Source organism: Macaca fascicularis, chromosome 14, assembly GCF_037993035.2.
Source record: "Macaca fascicularis isolate 582-1 chromosome 14, T2T-MFA8v1.1".
Classification (NCBI taxonomy): domain Eukaryota; kingdom Metazoa; phylum Chordata; class Mammalia; order Primates; family Cercopithecidae; genus Macaca; species Macaca fascicularis.
In genome coordinates this window covers 75,943,363-75,960,206 of record NC_088388.1, presented here as the reverse complement: position 1 = coordinate 75,960,206, position 16,844 = coordinate 75,943,363, and the positions used below count along the sequence as shown (strand labels likewise).

At 51.5% G+C, this 16,844-nt stretch overlaps 1 protein-coding gene across 2 annotated transcripts in view; it reads right to left on the bottom strand.

The window, feature by feature from the left end:
* CAPN5 (calpain 5) overlaps positions 1 to 6,650 on the bottom strand; it is a 57,420-nt gene extending 50,770 nt beyond the window's left edge. The window contains exon 1 of one of the 2 annotated variants that reach the window (XM_045371255.2): positions 6,506 to 6,650. The gene's annotated coding sequence lies outside the window, so the exon portion shown is untranslated. The remainder of the gene's footprint in view (positions 1 to 6,505) is intronic. The other variant, XM_005579153.4, reaches the window with a different exon arrangement.
* Between the last annotated feature and the right edge of the window lie 10,194 nt (positions 6,651 to 16,844).

The following is a 16,844-nucleotide window of genomic DNA, read 5'->3' as shown; positions in this document are numbered from 1 at the left end:
GAGACACAGAGGGCCTTGTGGGCAGGGTCAAGCGTGTACGGGGCATGGGGTCTCCAGCTGGTCCTGGGGGAATGGTTGGTCCTGCAGCCATGATGTCCCCCGGCAGTGCATGTGAGGGCTGTGCTGGCTGCAGGCCTGGCTCTGTGTGATCCTGACTGAGTCACAGGCCTGACCCTGCAGCTGTTCTTCATCTGGGAATGGGCTCCCGCCCAGGGTGCTGTGAGCAGGAGAGAGTGTAGGAACAGCAGGAGCCACTGTTGTAAACAGCATCTGTAAGCAAGTGGCCACGGGAGAGGAGCTTCTGCAAGGGTGTTCCAGGTCAGGCGTTCCTGCAGGCCTTGGGCAGGACAGGAAGAAGCCAAGGACCTGGCCACACTTGTGGAGGTGGAAACTGCTGGGCAGGGGGCAGCCCCAGGCCCAGTCTCGGATGAGCAGCTCACCACAGTTTGAACACTGAAAGAACTGCATCCGGGAAACCCATAGCCCCAGGCAACCCAGTGCGGTGGCCACCCTACCTCGGGGCTTCCAGTCCAGCACCAGGTCCTGCAGAGAAAGTACTGAGAGCGGCAGATGCAGCTGGGTGTCGCTGTGCAGGACATTCTGTCTCACCCGGGGTGGGGTGGGGGCTGTGTGCTCGCTCAGTCCCCACAGGGGAGACAACCTAACAAAATGGGACTTGATCAGGTCACTGAAGCCACCTCTGCCTCACTGTGCTGTGTGAGCCCAGGCAAGCCCCTGCCCTCTCCAGCCACAGGCTCTCGCCACTGAGGGGAACACTACACACTATTTTCCAGTCTGGCGGGTTTCTCACCAGGACAGCCCTTTTCTCCACTTCCTGCACAGGCAGTCCTAGACTCGAGTCCCGAGACCTGTCTCCAAGACTCAAGGTGTGAAGACTGGGGAGACAGTGCCCATTTCCCACTTTGGGAAACTGAAGTGTGCCATTCCTCAGCGCAAGCTCCTGCACAACCTCAGAAAGGAGCTGTGCTGTTCTCATTACACAAACGGGAGACAGAGGCTCTGAGGGGAAAGAGGACATTCAGGGCAGAAGCACGAACCTGTCCCATGTCAAAGTCCTGCTCAGCCTGCCCACCACCCCTCCCTCGGGCAGTGACCCACTCTCCAGCCCTGGGTGTCCTGTTCAGGTGTGTCCCCCGTTCCAACTTTACTCGCACACCTTCCCTGTGCCTGACCAAACGGCAGTGAGGAGTCAGATGGGAATCTGCCCTAGAGGTCGGCCTGGTGAAGGCGAGAAGCAGAGACCTCAGTACAAGGCAGCGAGACCTGCTCTCAAAGGGAGCGATTCGTTCACACCAGGCAGGGACGGCTGCACGGAGGAAGTAGCATCAAAGCGGGATCTTAAAGGGTAGATTGTGATTTCAAGAGATGGAGGAGGTGGAAGGTTTAGGGGAGGAAATATTATTCTGGAGGAAGAAATCATTTAGGCAGGTCTGGAGGACAGAATGCAGGGGAGAGGGAAGAGGAAGTAGAGAAATATTGCCACAGCTGGGTTGCGGCTGGCCCTGAAAGCCAGGCTAAGAACTCAGACATGAGATGGGGTGCGATGATGTATGAGAAGGTCAACGGGAAAGGAGGCCCAGGATGTAGGCAGGGAGGCCAGGCTCTAGACAGGCCCCTGAGAGAGAAGCAGGGCCTAGCATGGTGTGGCCTTGGCCATGGGGATGGAAAGGAGACCCACACAGGGGCAGGTCCGCAGCAGGCAGGCCGGAGCTCTGGGGTTTAGCTAGGGTTCTTCCTGAGGCGCCAGGGGGCTTATCCCCTCCTGCAACGGCGGACCATGTCTCTGGGTGAGCAGCACTTCCAGGCCCCCTGCACTGCTCTAAGTCACTTCCTATTCCTAACCATGGCAGCCTAGAATGCCAACGCCTGCTCCCCATACCCAGGCAGAGGGCGAACCAGGGCCTCAAGATGTCAGGCTGGGCAACATCCTGTCCACATACCCATCCTCAGATGGGGAGACTGAGGCCAGCGAGGAGCAAAGCAATTAACCTCTCTGTGCTTCAGAATTCTCATCTGTAAAACAAAGGTATTTTCTGCTCTACTGGCCCAGCCTGTTCACCTGACCCCATATACCAGACAGGACTTGGCCGTAATAGGCCTTGGTATTCTCATCTGTAAAGCGGGACCACCCCCTTGTAGGGTGATGGTGAGCATCAAATGACCCTGCAAAGCACTGGGCTTCTTGTGTGAATGTCTGAAATGAGCTGCACTCCACCCTGAAAGGCCCAGCACACTGTCAAATGCAGGCAGGGTCCAGACACCAGGGCCACCCATGCAGCCACGCCAGGGATGCCCTTCTTCCAAACATCCTTGAACTCTGGCTACCAGGGGCTCAGGCTGGACACTGGGGCCAGGGCTACAGCAGCGCCCAGCCTCCAAGGCTCCCAGGCTGGAGGGGAGACAGACATTGTGAGTGACCTCCTGGGTAACAGGACTGTGACTGGGGAAGCCAGCCTCAATGAGCACTGGGGTGGCGGCAGGAGCTGGGAATGGCACCTACAGTGGTGCTGCAGTCAGCTCCTGGGGTGGGCTGAATGATGGCCCCAAAGATACTCCCACCCGGATGCCTAGAACCTGTGAATGACACCTTGTATGGCACAGGAGACTCTGCAGATGTGATTAAGGACTTTGAGACAAGGAGACGATCTTGGCTTATCTGGGTGGGCCCTGAATGTAATCACAAGTGTCCCTACAAGAGGGAGGTGGAGGGGATCTGCCCAGAGGAGGAAAGAGCAATGAGACAGAAGCAGAGACTGAAGCAATGTTGCCACAAGGAACGCCAGCAGCCACCCGAGGCTGGAAGAGACGGGGAACGGACTCTCCCCAGGATCCCACAGAAGAAGCCAGCCTGGATTTTAGCCCCATTAGACTCATGGGGGACTTCTCACCTCCGAAACTATAAGAGCATAAATCTGTGTTGCTTTCAGTCACCAAGTGTGGCAATTTGTCACAATAGCGATAGGAAAGGAATATGCTCTTGAACGATGCTGTTCCTGAAGAATAGCTAATGGGAGCCAGGGAACAGGTCATGGGGCCCCAGCCGCCTCTCCTGCCTGGAGAAGCCCATGAGGGGAATGAAGTTCCTACACCTTGAGTTGCTCCGCTGTACAACAAAGCGACCCCACGCCAGTTCCTTAGTTCCTCTTGTGAGTAACACGTCACTTGGGTCTCACCTCACTCCGACTGGCAGAAGTTACACAGCAGCAGGGGGCACTGGCTGAGCAGGGGCTGGCCAGGCAAGGCAGGTGGGTCAAGCCAATGGGCTCCCAGCCTTCTGTCCACCATCCCCCGGGGCACATCCTGACAGTGAAGGGCAGCTGGGGACCAGTGGATGGGCTTTGGTGTGCTCCGGTCACCAGCCCCTTCTCCCGCATGGCCACTGTGGGAGAAAACCACAGCAAAAAACCCACAGACCACTGCAGCCTCAGCTGTCGCCAACCCAGACCCCTATCCCTGGGAAAGCTCGGGTCCCTGGAAGCACACGTGCAAACAACCAGAATGGGGAGCAGTAACCCAGGCCCTTGCGGGTAAGCACACATTGTCCACAGCTTCCCCTTCCAAGCCTGAGGCTGGCCTCCTAAGACATCCAGATTCCAACCGCAAAGGGACCTGGCCCCTTTGCCTGGGGTGAGCAGGGAAAGGCAAGGCCCGAGGCCACAGGCAAGTGAGCAGCTCTGCCTGCACTAAAGCAAGGTAATCCCAGGGCATCTCCACCAGCCCGGAGGAGGGCTCAGAGATGTGCAGCAGGAAGCCCAAATCTCAGGACCATGGCGAGCCCAGGAAAGTTTTGAGCAGGGATCAGGGATGGAGAGGCAGAAGAGCTCTCTGAGGCACTCAAGGGGTGCCTGGGAGGGGCTCTGAAGGCACTCAAAACACTTGAATAGATGGGGACAGAGACAGGGCGGGTGAAAAGCCCAGCTGCAGAGAGACTGCTGCCAGCTGCCCAGAAGGCTGCTGGGGAGGGGTGGGGGGTGTTGCAGATCCTGCTCTTTGCAGCTGGGGGAGCTGAGGGCCCGCTGCTGGGCTTTCTGTTCAACCTTCACATGCTGCACTCTAGGGTGCTCCCAGCTGCTCAGCCATTGCCTCTCCTCAGGGGCTAGAAGCTTTTGGGAGAAGCCAGGGGACTTGGTCAGGCAGATAGAGACCACTCCCATAAGCAGTCTCCCTCACCCACTAAATCCAAGAGAGTCTTCCACTTCAATAAGAGAGGCCTATTTCCTTCCACCCTTCTTCTCCCAAAGTCAGCCCCTCATCCCCAGGGAGGGAACTAAGTGATGCTGATTGCCAGCTGCTATTAGTAATAATGGCTACCAGACACCACGTACTTAGAAAGATGCGTTCAGTGACATGATCTAAGTTCATCTTCATCATCCCCCAGTCCCTGTGAATAGGCAGCATTTATCCCCATTCCGCACATGAGAAAACTGAGACAGAAAAGGGAAGTTCTCCGCCTCAAGGTCATAGGCAAGTAGGAAGGTACAGAGATGGTCTCAGCCAAGAGAAAGATCAGACACATGATTTAGGCCCTGCAGGTAGGAGAGGGTACCTACTGAGGGTGCAAGAGGCCTCCTGTTTGGGGACCAGGACTCCAGGGCTGATCTGAGAGCCTGCCAGGAAAGCAGGCAGAGACAGTGCTGGCCTGGGAGCAGTGTTCCAGATGTCTCCCACAAAAACCCACAGGCATCTCACAACCACCCTATCCAATAGTCCACTTGTCAACTTACTCCCAATCTGCCCCACCCGCAATGGTGGTCCCCATCTCACAGGGGCAGCCCCACCTACCTTCCCCCAGCACTGGGGCCCTGTGTAGCCCCTGGGCACCTCCTGCCCCCAGCACCCCTGCTCTGGGAACCTTTATCAGGGCCCCTCCTCCCCTGCCAAGGCTAACCCTGGGTGGGGAGCAGAGGAGAGCAGAAGGGAGGGCCCTCTCCCTGCTTTGGCCTCCTCCTTACAGGCCTCAACAGAAGCCCACCCACTACGCAGCCAAAGGTGACCCTTCTTGGACACACATCTGACCTATCTCATCCGCAATCCACCCCACCAGCATTCATTTTCACACTGCCAGGTCTTTACTCATGCTATTCCTTGGGGCTGCAATCCCCTGCCTTTTCTTTTCTGCTTGGTGGACTTCTTTGAGACCCAGCCCCAACGAATCTGCAAGTGAACTCATCCCCAGCACTGGGTACAACTCTGGGCAGGGCCTTATCTGTGGACCCACTGCCTGTCTCGTCAGAAGGGACGCTCCTCAGGGCAAAGACCATGCCTCTGTGTGCTGGCAACTAGCCTGGCCTGGCCTGCAGCGGCAGCGGGGCCCACCACACCCTGCCCAGGAGGCAAAGGCAGCCAGACCATCCCACTCCCTGACCCTCGGGACAGGAGCAAGGACCAGCCCCAGGACCGTGGGAGGTGTCAATCCTTGCGGAACACAGTGGTTCCTCCAGCAGGCCTCAGACTCATTGAGTTGGCTGAGCCTCATCCTTAAGCCCCTCTTCCAAGAAGTCTGCCCAGATCTCTCTTTCCCCTGAGTCCTGGGATAGTCGCCCTCAGTACTTTTCTCTCCAAACCACGGGTGTAGGGAGGAGACTCTGGGATGAGAGCCAGGCGGACCCAGGTTCAAATTCTGGCTCAGCAGCCCTGAGAGGGCAGCTGACTTTGCCTCTCTGTGCCCCACTCTACTCATCTGTATGGAACTTGGGGGTGAATCCCACCACACGAAATGACTGGGAGAGAGAACGTCACACCTGTTAATGATCTTTGGTCCTACTTCACCTCTGGTCCCCTAGGCCAGTCTTCTGAGACCCCCCCAAGCCAGAGGAACAGAGGTGGGAACTCAGGTCTGAGAAATCAAAGATCCATTCCCTCCCAGACCACTCTCCCACACTCCGGCAATACACACTCCTGCAACACACATACATACACACACACACACACACACACACACACACACACACACACACACACGTGTGCACCCGCCCTGCAGTCAAGGAGAAAAGCCCCCATTCAACCTGGGGAGGAGTGCCAAGAAGTGGATAGGCTGGGGCAGCAGGAGCCTCGGCCCTGCCCCTTTCCCAAGCCTGGGTGGGGTAGTACCCAGAAGGGGTTGGTGGATAGCAGGAATGAAAGGGGGGGTTAAGGAGGGAACAGAAGAGGGGGAACTGTAAGGAAGATGAGAGGAAGGGACAGTCTAGCCCCGGGTGTTAGGCGCTTCCAGCGCGTCCGCACTAGGAAAACGACTCAGAGACACCCAGAGGGAGATGAAAAAAAGACTCCTCGCCGGGGGTGGGGGTGGGGGTGGGGACGAGCCCAGGGAGCCCAGGCGGATCGCCCAGGACCCCGCCCCCCAGCCAGCGCTCACTTCCTTTCCCCCCAGGCCCGCGGGAGATGCAGCCCCCTCCACCGATTCGTGGTACCGAAGAACGCACTGGCTCACGCTGCATCCTCACACGCCCCCCCGAAACACACACACACACATAGAAGCACATGCCTCCCTCCGCGCGCCTCCTACCGGCCGCGCCACCGGGGGTCCAGCCGGGTTCCCGGGATGCAGGGCACGGCGTGGGCGCTGGAGCGGAGGCTGCAGCCGCCCCGCGTAGCGGCCTGGAGTTCTGGCAGGAGATGCAGCTGGGACTGGCCTGGGGCGGGGGCTGGCGCTCGCATTCCCCGGGTTCGGCCGGCCGGGCCCGGCTCCGCCCCGCCCCGCCCCGCCCACGGCCTCTGCCCATTCGCCCGTGGTGAGCCGGAGGCGTGGTCTCCCGTGGGGCGGAGCGGGCGGCCGTGAGCTCGATGCGCGCATGCGCCCTGGCGCCGCGGGCGGCCGCTCAGAGGAGCGGTCTGGTTCCAGCCCGGATGTTGAAGGGGGGTTTGGGGCCCCTAGCGGCACCCACAACCTCTACCGACTCAGTCGGGCCCTCTCTCTCCCTCCTTCCCAGACTATCTGTCTGCGGTTGGGTGCATCCCCGTGGGCAGCCTCCCAAGGGCTGGCTGCACCGCGAGGGATCGGGCCGAGGCGTGGGTTCAGCTCCCCAAGGGCGGGCCTGAGCCGCGGCTGACTTGGAGCTGGCGTCTAGTACCGAGGGCCCGCAAGGGCCGGGGTGCCTGCCAGAACCAGGACTTGGTGGGCGGCACCCCTCCCTTTCCGAACTCCACCTTCACATCCATCCCAAGTGTTCGGATGGAGAAGAGGGAGCCCAGGCCCCTGTGAGCCGCAGACGGCCTCTGTCAGATGGGAAAACTGACCCCGGCCTGAGCACTTAACCCGGTGCTGCGATGGGCTCACCGGCTCACGTTTGACTCTCTGTCCGTGACTGGCTCCCGGAATGCCCTGGGATGGCACCGAGCCTCGGTTTCCTGATCTGTAAAATGGGGACTATAATCTCTACCCATCCCAGGCCGTTTGGGGAATCCGATAGAGAAGGTTTAGGGGTGACTAGTTCTTGCCTACAGTAGGGACTCAGGGGTGCCACCGTCCCCCACCCTGAGTCAGCAGGACAGACGCCCATCTGATCTGATGAGCCTATCAGCCCACTCATTCTCCCCCTCCAGTTTGTTTCCCAGTCTCAGTTAATGATTTCATCAACTTCTTGTGTTACCGAAACAAACTTGGGTCCACCCACCCGGTGCAGCAAAGTCAAACACTGACATCAGGATTTGCGGCGGCAGAAAGGGAGGCATTTATTGCAGGGTGCCAAGCAAGGAGAATAGGTCAGCTAATGCTTAAGACCCGGACTCCTCGATGGTTTACAAGTAAGGGTTTTTAAAGGTGGGGAGACAGAGGTTATAGGCAAAGTCATAAATAAATACTCTGGAGCTACACATTGGCTTGGCCCAAAAAGGTGAGATATTTTGAGGCAGGGGAGTTACAGGTCATAGGTGGATTCAGAGATTCTGTGATTTGCAATTGGTTTAGGAAGCAAGACTGTCTAAAAACCTGGGCTCCACAGATAGGAATGTTAAGCATTGGCTTATGGGTGTGACTCTTTGCAGAACCCTTGGGAAGAAATTTAAAGAACAGCCCTCAGTTTCCCCTTGTCTGAGGCCTAAGTGACAGCTGTGAAAAACAATTCAGGGACATAGGTCAAGATGTTATCTTTAGTTTCTATAGGGAACCAGACATCTTGTGGCTCTAACTTATTTGGGTGGCCCTTGTTTTAAGCTACAATTACCTTGTTGCTTGTCAAGGTGCTCGTTTACTTCTCAAAGCTAGCTAGCTGCCTGAAATGCCCCTAGAAAGGACTCACGATTTTCCTTTCTTTACACTAAGCAGAGTCCCTGCCTCACCTCACTCTCAGTCACCCGGACTTCTCTAGCCTCTCCCCAACCTCCCTGCCTCTGTCCCAGGCCACCCAGATGCTTCTCCCTTAAGAGTAGCCCCAGCCCCCTCGGGAGCTTTCTATCCAACCAAAGAAGACTTTCACATATGCAGCTGAGACCCGCCACCCACAGAAGAGTGTTCTAAGACTGCACCCCATCTGACTCCCCCATCTCCCCTAACCTCATTCCATGCCCTGTACTGGGAGCAACAGCTTCACCAGCCCTTCAAGGGTCATTTCAGGGGCTCTACTCTCCCCACCTGAACCCTTGCCCATACTGATCTGTGACCGTCTGAAGGACTCTTCCATCCTCCCTGAGCCGCAGCATCCCAAAGCTCCCTTGCTCACCTATGGCCCTTCTCAGGCTGCGTCTCTCCGAGTTGCTGGTGGGACCAAAATTTCCCCTGCGAGGCCAAAGTTCCTGGAGGGCAGAGGCCAAGGGTCATTCTCAGGAAGACAGCAGCAACTGGTAGAGCCAAGCAGATCTGGGCTCCAGTCCTCACTCTGCCAGTTACTGGCTGTGTGATCTGAGCAGGTCCTTTATCCTTTCACAGCCTCATTTTCCCTGTCTGTAAAATGGGCTTCTAGCTGAAGTGTGTGATGACCAGGTACAGGCAAGTCATGGGGCTCGCTAAAGGCCCGGTTGTGTAGGATACTGGGCAGCATTGTCTCTGGGCTGGGCAACTCCCATGTGTTCCAAGGTGGAGCTGGGGTTGTGTCTGAGAAGGCGTGTTTGCCTCAGCCCACAAAACAGTGGGGTTCAGAGGATGCTCAGACCCTCTTCTGTATCTCAAAGCATTGGAGCCACAAGAGGGTATTCTGCAATAGTTGTAAGCAGGGACTCTGCCTGGGCTCATATTAGCTGAGTGACCTCAGACAAGTGACCCAACCTCACTGTGCCAGTATCCTCTCCTGTAAAGCCAACATAGCAACAACTGCACCATGGAGTTGTTGTGGGGTTAAATGGGCCGGGCCATGTGGAGCCCTCATGGTAGTCCTTTGCTTGGAGTAAGAGCTCTCAGCATTTGCTAGCTGGTGTTATTGACATCTGACCCCAGTCCCTCATTTTGTGAAGACACTGAGTCCCAGAAGCAGAGACACGCACTCATGGCTAGTGAGAAGCCCAGCCACCCTAGCAGGTTAGCGCTGGAAGGGCCCAGTCCTTTAACCATCTCCAGCAGCTCCACCTTTTCTGACAGGTGAGGAAAGAGGCCTAGTGAGAGAGTGACCTGCCCAAGACACCCACCCTGGTGGCCGGGTGGACAGAGCATTGGCCCTGCTATTGGGGAAGAGAGAGGTCCCCAAGATAAGCCAGGAAGAGCCAGATCTGCCCGATAAGGTTGGGGGAAGGTGGGACTTTGATGATGCTCTGGCCCCAGAATCCTGCTGGTCAGTTTTTATAAACTGAGTCATCTAATGGTGCCATCACAGGGCCTGATGTGGAAGTGCACTTCCCATTTCTCACAACCGCCCTCTGCAGCAGCTCTGATTAGTCCATTTTCCAGATGACAGAACCAAGCCTCAGGGAGATGCCCCAGGTCACACAATTAGTAACTGGAATCCAAACCTACCCCGTCTGACTCCACTCTTGTGGGCTTTCCCTTCCCTCTTCCTATCTCCTCCAGGAAAAGGTCACCTCCGCAGGCTCCTTGACTGGCTGTCCCACCTCTGCTTGGATGCCACTGTAACTGGGAACTCACTTCCTCACAGCACAGCCCTTTCCCCTCTACCTGGGAGAGCCTTTTGTCCCCCAGAGCTGATCCACCCCTCTCTTCCTGGTTCTGCCAGACTTTATACCCTCTATCTTACCAGAGCCTAGAGACAGAACCTTCTCTGCCCAAGTCAGAAAACCCCTTTCTTCACTGCTCCTGTGTGTAATAGGATTTCCCAGGTGAAGCTTATCATAATAATGTATTTTTTAATCCCAACAGACTTAATTGCCAAGCTATTGTGTGAGAATCCTAAAGGAAGCTGTGGCATGGGGAGTGGCTCAAAGTGGAGGCTTCTAAGGCTTGGTGTCTCTGGGAAGAATATTAAAAATCACCCTATTAACCAGTTCATTTCGTTCTCATCTGGCCAGCTCCGGCAAGGGGGTGTCAAGATTGCAGAGTGAGCAGGCCCGTCAGACACAGAACTTTCAGTGGGGAATAGTTGCTAATGGTGCATCCCTGTGTGGTCAAAAATGGGAGCTCACAAGGGACTCCAGGGCAGAACAGGTGTGATGGAAATTGGGATATTGAGACAAGATGACTTCTGAGTTGCTTTCAAGTCTATCCTTCTCTGAAACACTGCTTATATTTTGTTACTATCCTAGATATTATTAAAAACCAGTCAGACCAAGAATGCAAGGTTGTTTTTTTTTTTTTTTTTGACAGAGTTTTGCTCTTGTCACCCAGGCTGGAGTGCAGTGGCGTGATCTCAGCTCACTGCAACCTTCACCTCCCAGGTTCAAGCGATTCTCCTGCCTCAGCCTCCAGAGTAGCTTTAATATTAGAAAACTTCATCCATTAATAGCATTGCATTAGTTTCCTAGGGCTGCCATAACGACAAACTGGGCTGCTCAAATGACAAAAATGTATTGTCTCACAGTCCTGGAGGCTAGAAGTTCAAGATAAAGGTACCCCTAATTCTGATAAAGGTATCATCAGGATTGATTCATTCTATGAGATCTAATTCAATATACAACAAGCATGTACCATATGAATGAACCTAAGGGGAGAATAATATGCTCATTTATTTCTCTATAAATACTAAGAAAGCTTTAACAAAATTCAATACCCATTCATGATCAAAACAGTCAGTGAAACAGGAATTGAGGGATACTTTCTCAGTATGATAAGATATAGTCATATAAACCAGCATCTTATTTAATCAGGAGACACTGGAAGCATTTCCACTAAGATCAAGAGCATAACAAGGGCCAGGCACAGTGGTTCATGCCTGCAATCCCAACACTGTGGGAGACTGGGACAAGAGGGTTGCATGGGCCAGGAGTTTGAGGTCAGCCTGGGAGACAAAATGAGACCTCATCTCTGCAAAACAAAAAACAAAAAAAAAGCCAAGTGTGCTGGCATTTGCCTGTAGTTCCAGCTACTCAAAAGGCTGAAGTAGGAGGATCCCTTGGGGCCAGGAGTTTGAGGCTGCAGTGAGCCCTGATTATGCCATGTACTCCAGCCTGGGTGACAGAGTGAGACCTTGACTCTAAAAAATAAAAAGAGAATGAAAGAAGAGAAACATGGCAAGGATGCCATTATATCCACCACTATTCCACGTTGTACTAGATGTATTAGCCAATGCAATTAGACAGGAGAAATCAATTGGAGGCCTAAGAATGGTAAAGAAGAAGGAGAACTATTTCTATTTACATATGGCGTAATATACCTGAAGAACCCCAGAGAATCAATGATAAAACTAATTCAAATAGTAAAGGAGTTTAGTGAAGTAGAAGGATACAAAATTAACATGTAAAATATAATGGCCTTTATGTATATACCTATATGAGGATTTTTTTTTTTTAACAGAGTCTCACTCTGTCGCCCAGGCTGGAGTGCAGGGGCACAATCTCAGCTCACTGCAATCTCCGCCTCCTGGGTTCAAGTGATTGTTGTGTCTCGGTCCCCCGAGTAGCTGGAATTACAGGTGTACATTACCATACCTGACTAATTTTTTTCTTTTTAGGAAAGGTAGGGTTTCACCATGTTGGCCAGGCTGGTCTCGAACCCCTGACCTCAGGTGATCTGCCCACCTTGGACTCCCAAAGTGCTGAGATTACAGGCGTGAGCCATCCATCGCGCCTGGCCATGATGAAATTTTTGAAACAGTTTTGAAAGACACGAAAGGAAAACAAATGGAAAAATATCGCTTTGTTTGCATAGGAAAAGTCAACATTGTAATGGCGTTAGTCCTCCCTAAGTTAATTTTAAACTCCATGTAATCCCAATTAAAAAAACAGCAAGGTATTTTATGAAGATAGACCTGTTGATACAAAAGTTCACATAGAAAAATAAACTTGCAAGAACAGATAGGAAGACATTGGAAAAGAAAAACCATGAGAGAAAGCTAGACTTGCCAGACATTAAAAAAAAAAAAAAAAAAAAAAAAGTCTTCTGTAATTAAGACTGGGATGGTTCTGGTACGTGAACAGACAAATTGGAATAGACTAGAAAATTTAGGATTAGTCCCAAAACATCTTTACTCCACTAATTTGAGATGTTGCCTTTGCTACACACTAAACATAGACTTTGCAATAGATAGAGCTGGGACAACTGGGAGCCATTTGGAAAAAATAAAATTAAATCCATATGTTACACTGTCATATTTTGTGTTGTGCTGCTATAAAGGAATACCTGAGACTGAGTAATTTATAAAGAAAAAAGTTGATTTGGCTCCCAATTCTGATGGTTGGAAAGTTCAAGACTGGGTGTCCAGTGAGGGACTCAGGCTGCTTCCACTCATGGTGGAAGGTGAAGGGGAGCTGATGTGAGCAGATACCACATGTCAAGAGGGGAAGCAATAGATAGGGGAGAGGATGTCAGAATCTTTCAACAAGCAGCTCTCCCAGGAACTAAGAAAGTGAGAGGTCACTCGCCACCAAGGAAAGCATCAATCTATTCACGAGAGACCACCTCCATGAGCCAAACACCTCCCATCAGGCCCCACTTCAACCCTAGGGATCACATTTGAACATGAGCCTTGGAGGGAACAAACATCTAAACCATAGCACACATCCAACAAAAGAATAAACTGAATGGATCAGGAATCTAAGTGTGAAAAACAAAGCCACCTGTCTTGGTCAGCTCAGGCTGCTGTAACAAAATACCACAAACCCCCAAATTCAATGGTAAAGTGAGGGGAAAGGCACCAACAGGTAACTAACCAAAAAACATATTAAAATGGCCCTCAAACTTATGAAAAAAGATTCAAGGACATGGATAATTAGAGCGAGGCAAATCACAGCCACAGTGAGATGCTGTTTTTCACTTTTCAGACTGACAATAAAAATGATCACAACACATTCTGTTCACCAAGTTGTAGGGAAACAGTCGCTCACAGTTATTGCTGGTGGGAATACAATTTGGTACAATTTGGTACAATTCTAGGGGAATTGGTAATACCTAAGAAAACTACATACACATGTACTCTTTAACCTGAGGCAACTCCACTTCTCGGAATCTCCTCAGAACCTTTACCTGTGGCAGTATGGAAATACACATGCAAAGCCTTTTTTCACTGACGCATTCTTTTTAATTGCAAATATTGCAAACAATCTACATACCCACAAGTGGGAGAGTGGTTGAATAACTTGTAGTATATCCAGGTAACAGAGCACTAAGCAGCTGTAAAAGAAAATGAGGAGGAGCACATTGAATTGATACAGTGTAAATCCCAGAACACACATGAAGAGAGAAGACAATATAAGAACGTGCACAGGTGTCTGCTCATCTATGCAGAGAAGTACAAGAAGGAAAGATCAGAAACTGATGAGATTGGTTACCTACAGGGAAAGTGGAAAGGAGTAGAAAGAATTGGTGAATGGGATAGGATAGCAGGGAAGAGGAGGGAGTGATACTTCTCTGACTATACCTTTTTTGCTCTTCTTATTGAGATATCATTTACATGCCATAAAATTCAACCTTTAAAGTACAAAATGCAGTAGTTTTTAGTATATTTACAAAATTGTGCAACCATCACCACTATCTAATTTCAGATGATTTTCACCATCCCAGTAGAAACCCCATACCCAAGCATTCTCCATTTCCCCCTCCCCTTATCCCCTGGTAACCTCAAATCTCTATCTCAATGGATTTGGCTATTGTGGGTATTTCATATATTGAAATCATACAATATGTGGCCTTTTGAGTTGGCCTGGCTTGCTTTCTTCTTCCTTCCTTCCTTCCTTCCTTCCTTCCTTCCTTCCTTCCTTCCTTCCTTCCTTCCTTCCTTCCTCCCTCCCTCCCTCCCTCCCTCCCTCTCTCTCTCTTTCTTTCTCTCTTTCTTTCTCTCTTTCTTCTTTCTTTCTCTTTCTTTTTCTTTCTTTCTCTCTTTCTTCTTTCTCTCTTTCTTCTTTCTCTCTTCTTTCTTTCTTTCTTTCTTTCTTTCTTTCTTTCTTTCTTTCTTTCTTTCTTTCTTTCTTTCTTTCTTTTTTGAGACAGGGTCTCACTCTGTTGCTCAGGTTGGAGTGCAGCCGCTTAATGACAGCTCACTGCAGCCTCAAGCTCCTGGGCTCAAGTGATCCTCCTGTCTCAGCCTCCTGAATAGCTGGGACTACAGGTGTGTGCCACTGTGCCCAGCTAACTTTTTAATTTTGGTAGAGACAGAGTCGTACTATGTTGCCTAGGCTGGTCTCTAGCTCCTGACCTCAAGTGATCCTTCTGCCTTGGCCTCCCAAAGTCTAGCTTCTTTCACTTAGTATGATGTTTGCAAGGTCCATCTATGTTGTAGCATGTACCTGTACTTCATTCCTTTTTAGGGCTGGATAATATTCCATTGTATGAACATACCACATTTTGTTTATTCACTCCTTTGTTAACAGACATTGGGATTTTTTCTCTCTTTGGCTACTGTGAATAATGCTTTGAATATCCATGTGCAAGGTTTTTTTTTTGAGACAAGTTTTCACCCTGTGGCCCAGGCTGGAGTGCAGTGGCACGATCACGGCTCATTGCAGCCTTGACTTCCCAAGCTCAAGTGATTCTCACACCTCAGCCTCCCTAATAGCTGGGACTACAGGCATGCATCCCCATGCCCGGCTAATTTTTATTTATTTATTTTTTTTGTGGAGATGGAGTCTCACTGTGTTACCCAGGCTGCATGTGCAAGATTTTGTGTGGACATCTGTCTTCAACTCTCTCGGGTATATGCCTGGGAGTGGACTTGCTGGGTCATAGGGTAACTCCATGTTTGACTTTTTGAGGAACTGCCAGACTGTTTTCCCAAGCGCTAGGAGTGTCCACCTAAATCCTCCTGCCAGGCCCTGCAAGCTCCTGATGCAGCCCCTGCGACCCTGGGGTAAGAAAATCCCGCCCAAGGCCCCAGCCAGTGGAGAGAACTGGAACCAAGCCAGCACCTGGGGCTGCTGCCTGCATATTGTCAAAGAGGGGCCTCTGGGTCCCCAGGGTCTGGCAGGGTTAGGAAGTAAGGGTGGGCAGGAGCGGTGCCTGCATCCTCCCTGTGCAATCTGGGACCCAGAGGCAGCGGCACCTGCCCTCACCCTGCCCTTAGGCTGATATGTGTACATATGCCCCCACTTCCCAGTTGATGGGGCTCTGACTGATTCTGCTCTGGGTTCCCAGTTCTAAAACTGCCTTTGCAAAAATTATAACAGTGAAAAAATTATACCAGTAAAAGAGATCTGACCTAACTGACTCCATCTTGCTTCTAACCTCCAAGCTACCCTTGTTCATTTTGGGTGTAAGAACTAATTTTGGGAGACAAGTTTATAGTTTAACTTTGGAACAAAGATAACAACAGCCCTTTCCTAAAACAAACTTCCTTTTGCCTGGGGACCAGCCTGCCTTTGTAGGACTAATAAGTTAGCCACAAGATTAGAAATTATGCTTTAGAAGTCAGCTGGGAGCAGTGGCTCATGCCAGTAATCCTAGCACTTTGGGAGGCTGAGGTAGGTGAGGCCAGGAGTTCGAAACCAGCCTGGCCAACATGGTGTAACACTGACTCTGCTAAAAATACAAAAAGCACCCAAGTGTGGTGCCACATGCCTATAGTCCCAGCTACTCAGGAGGCTGAGGCAGGAGAATCACTTGAACCCAGGAGGCGGAGGTTGCAGTGAGCTGAGATTATGCCACTGCACTCCAGGCTGGGCAACAGAGCAAGACTCTGTCTCACAAAAAAGAAAGAAAGAAAGAAAGAAAGAAAGAAAGAAAGAAAGAAAGAAAGAAAGAAAGAAAGAAAGAAAGAAAGAAAGAAAGAAAGAAAGAAAGAAAGAAAGAAATTTGTGGTTTAGAAGACATGTAGCCAGAGGCCACAAGATTCTACACCTCCTCAATTACTCCTAGGGGTAACACCATTATTGTAAAACCTAAGACTGGTGCTGAAGGTATTTTTCACTTGATGGATCAGGTGTCACCCGAATGGATAAACTGGCTCATCATGTCTTGTGGCTCCCACCTAGAGACTGACTCAGTGCAAAAGGACAGCTTTGACTCACTGTGATTTCATCTCTAACCCAACCAATAACCACTCTCTACTCCCTTGCCCCCTACCCACCAAATTATTCTTAAAAAACCCCATTCTCCAAGTTTTCAGAGAGACTGACTTGAGTAATAATAAGACTCTGGTCTCCTGTTCAGCTGGCTCTGTGTGAATTAACCTCTTTCTCTATTGCAATGCCCCTGTCACCATAAATTGACTCTATCTGGGCAGTGGTTACAAATTAGCACCAAGGAGGCAGGGTGGGGGAGGGAGCATATGGCTGGATTGGGGGTGCAAGGGGTCCTGGCTGAGCCTTAAGATATTTAGGCCCAGAGGAGGGGTAGATCTGGTGTCCCCTTGGGCCTG